Raw genomic sequence first — 3,907 nt, 5'->3', positions numbered from 1 at the left:
CTCATTCATTAGAATTAATTAGGCCAACCCATTCTTTCAAATTTTTAAATGAAAATTTAAACACATGCAAAATGGAGAGAATGATAAACCACATACACATATTATATATATTCAATAATTACTGTGATTTTTGCCTTATTGGCGTAATCTAGTTTTCTCTTCTCCTGAGTATTCTAAATGTGCTTAAATACATCAGGTCGTTCTTCCTTCCACAGTTCAATGAATCTACAAATATGGATATTTTCCTACCTAACTACAATGACATTATTCATATCTAGCATAATTTTTTTTTAAAGTTAAAAATGCTTCCTTTATTACATAAAGCCAGTACTGCTACTTCTAAATTCACCTGTTGGTGCATCTCTATATTGTTCAGAGTGTTATGCCTGTGATGTTAAAGACAATCATTTCCAAGTGTCATCAGGCAGTGGCTTCCTGTGGGTGCCGCCCGCCATACCTGGTCCCCGTGTCACATTCAGTTGGCAAACTGCTCTAGGAAGGTAAAGAGGTTCTCCCCGGCCCCAGAGTAAACAGAACGTTCTTCCACACCTTATTGTACCAGAAGAAACACAGTTCCAAAGGAGACAAATTAAAGATAGCACAGGTGCCCCAGCTTGTTGATATACTATCTTACCATTTCCATTAATAAAGCACATTACAATGGAGCCCTAATATGTACTCCAATTAGTTGGTACAAGACAGTGCATGTTCTCCTGATTTCCAAGATGCAAGGTCACTCTCCCAGCAGCCTCCTGACTAGTGAGCAAGCAGCTCACTGCAAAGAGTGCAAGAACTATGTGCTTGAAATAGTGCTTTGCAAGCTCAGCACAGGTTCTAAGTATACACAGTTTCAAGGCAGTGTCCATGTCTGGTAGAATCTGGCCTGATTTAATCTTACTGTAGTTAGTATATTAGTGCTGTTACATGTTGTGAGGAGAAATATTTTCCATTATTCATGTTGCCCAGCAGAGACTCAAGAACGTGGGCCAAAATTATATGACCAATATAATTGATTATGACCAATTCTCTAAGCAAAAGAAACAAAGTAACTGCTGAAGTTAACAAAGATGCAATAATTCTCTTCATATGGCCTTGCATTGTTTTAGGAACCACATGACTGAAATGATTAAAAATCATGAGTTTAACAAAAATATTTACAAGCCGACTCATCAAAATAGGCATTTGGCCAATAAGACTTTAATTTCATACCAAAAAAAAAAAAAATGTAGAATTTAGATTGATTTAGGGCCGTGGGCTCATGTTCATAGAATAGTTAGTTTACTCTAACAAACTGACAAGACAGCTCCCCTCAGGGAGTCCCTTGCCTCCGTGTGTTTGCTTTACTTATATAGCAAGAGGACAACATTGAACACGGAAGCTTTCCATCTGTGGCACTGAATGATCATCTACACAGGCCATCCTTCAAAGGCTACAATTAAGGATCCACCTAGCTTTTCGGCAATACAAGCCCGATTGAGGTCTTCTGGCCCGTTTGCTTGACATTTGTGTTTTATGCCTTGAAATTCTTTTTGATTGTGTCCTTGGAGCTGGCATAGATCATTTTACTTTTCAGAGGTGCTAGTTCTGGTGCCCACAGAAAAAAACATCAATTTCCATTTTCTGGACTTCTTGGTTTCAAAGCTTGCATCATTCAAAGCATAGAGAGCGACAAGCTTTCTCAGGAAGCATCCCCACGAGATGCTTGAAAGGATCGGTTATGTTTACACCAACATCTCCAACTAAGATCTCTTTGCCTTCTTTACAATGATGCACTTTTTGTCTGCACTGAGACAAAAAACGACAGCCTTCTTTCTCTCTTTTTTTTTTTTTTTTTTTTTGTCTTTTCTAGGGCCGCATATGGAGGTTCCCAGGCTAGGGGCTGAATTGGAGCGTAGCCACCAGTCTACACCACAGCCACAGCAACACAGGACCTCACAACTCACTGCAACACCGGATCCTTAACCCACTGAGCAAGGCCAGGGATCGAACCTGCAACCTCATGTTTCCTAGTCGGATTCGTTAACCACTGAGCCACTACGGGAACTCCCCCTTCTTTCTTTTCTTGATTTCTTCTGGTGTGGAGCACTTCTGAACTTTCATGTCATAAACAATGCAGCATACTTCATCAGCAACTTGCACTCCTGAAGCCATGTTTGCCTCAGCGGTCACAGAACGTGGGAGAGGGAGCCGGCCAGAGCCGAGTCTGCAGAGTCCTCCTCACAGCAATGGGACTGAGCTATCAAGCTGCAAGGCGATGCCCATATCTAGCATAATTACAATCAGATATCTTCAATTATCTCAAGACTATTTTCTTTTTTTTGTCACTCCCCTGCATGTGGAAATTTCTGGGCCAGGGACTGAACCTGTGCCACAGCAGTGACAGCACCAGATCCTTAACCTGCTGTGTCATGAGGGAACTCCTCAAGAATATTTTTATATTTGGTTCATCTGAATCAGGATCCAAAAAGGAGTCTACAGATTTTTGTTGTTTAGTGTTATTAAGTTTTAAAAACTATCCAAAACAATCTTCCAACATTTTTTTTCAGGGTACTTACTTGTTTCGGAAGTTGGGTCCTATAGAATGTTCCATGTTCTGGGTTTGGCTGTTTTTCCTGGTGGTGCCATGTCACTTGTTCCTGTCTCTCATATTTCCTGTAAATGGAAGTTAGGTCTAGAGTTGGATTAGTTTTAGCTTCTGCTTTCTTGACTAGAACATTTCATAGGTGATGCTGTGTGATTTGTATTATATCACAGCAGGAGGCACACAAATGTCTGCTTGTTTGACCTTTACTGATGCTAAGATTGATGACTCGTTTCAGTGGGTGATAGGTTGATACCTACTTTGTAAGTTCCTCATCAGTTTCTCCTTTAATCATTTCACACATTGATGATGCTTAACTGAATCAAATATTTCACTCGGGATTGCAAAATGATTATTTAAAAATGATTATTTTTCCTTATTCACTAGCTGGATGTTTTTTGAAAAGAATGTTACCTTATCAACTAAGCAATTTGGTTATCCTGAAATTAGGATAAGTGATGAGTCCACGTATTTTATTTGCAAATCTTCAGAATAAGAAGTTGATGCCCTGGTTTTTCTACTTATATCTCAAGGGTCACATTTTTGTTTTTGTTTTTGACGTTACCCTTCTTTAGCTTTTTCTTTTCTTCCTTCTTATCACTATGAACTATTAGTATTTAAAAAATAAGTACAATGTGTTTAAATTAATTGCTTTCAGGAGTTCCCGTCATGGCTCAGTGGTTAACGAATCCGACTAGGAACCATGAGGTTGTGGGTTCGGTCCCTGCCCTTGCTCAGTGGGTTAACGATCCGGCGTTGCCTTGAGCTGTGGTGTGGGTTGCAGACGCAGCTGGGACCCCGCGTTGCTGTGGCTCTGGCATAGGCCGCGGCTACAGCTCCGATTAGACCCCTAGCCTGGGAACCTCCATATGCCGCAGGAGCGGCCCAAGAAATGGTAAAAAGATAAATAAATAAATAAATAAATAAATAAATAAATAAATTGCTTTCAGTAAATTTTTTGCATGTGGAAGTTCCTGGGCTAGGGATTGAACACATACCACAGCAGCGACCTGAGTCACAGCAGTGACAATGCCAGATCCTCAAACTGCTGGGCCATCAGGGAACTCCTCAGAAAAATTTTTGATGTACAAATTATCCTATTCTTAGCCAGAGTTAATGCTGGTTTGGGTGCCCTTTGACAACGACCCTTTTGTCTCATAATTTTTTTTTTTCTCTCTTTTTAGGGTTGCACCTGTGGGATATGGAAGTTCCCAAGCTAGGGGTTGAATTGGATCTGTAAATGTCAGCTTACCTCACAGCCACAGCAACGCAAGATCAGAGCTGTGTCTGCGACTTACACCATAGCTCATGGTTTAATGTCTGATC

The 3,907-nt window shown here is 40.4% G+C and overlaps 1 pseudogene; it reads right to left on the bottom strand.

Annotated features, from left to right (window-relative positions):
- Window positions 1-1,337: 1,337 nt before the first annotated feature.
- Window positions 1,338-2,154, bottom strand: LOC146396456 (destrin-like; annotated as a pseudogene).
- Between the last annotated feature and the right edge of the window lie 1,753 nt (window positions 2,155-3,907).

This window comes from Sus scrofa, chromosome 14 (genome assembly GCF_054392235.1).
Source record: "Sus scrofa isolate SSC_HxYL_T2T_F1_AM1 chromosome 14, Sscrofa_HxYL_maternal_Yorkshire_Landrace_v2.0, whole genome shotgun sequence".
NCBI lineage: Eukaryota > Metazoa > Chordata > Mammalia > Artiodactyla > Suidae > Sus > Sus scrofa.
The sequence above is the reverse complement of the archived record's forward strand: the minus strand, read 5'-3'. Positions and strand labels throughout refer to the sequence as shown.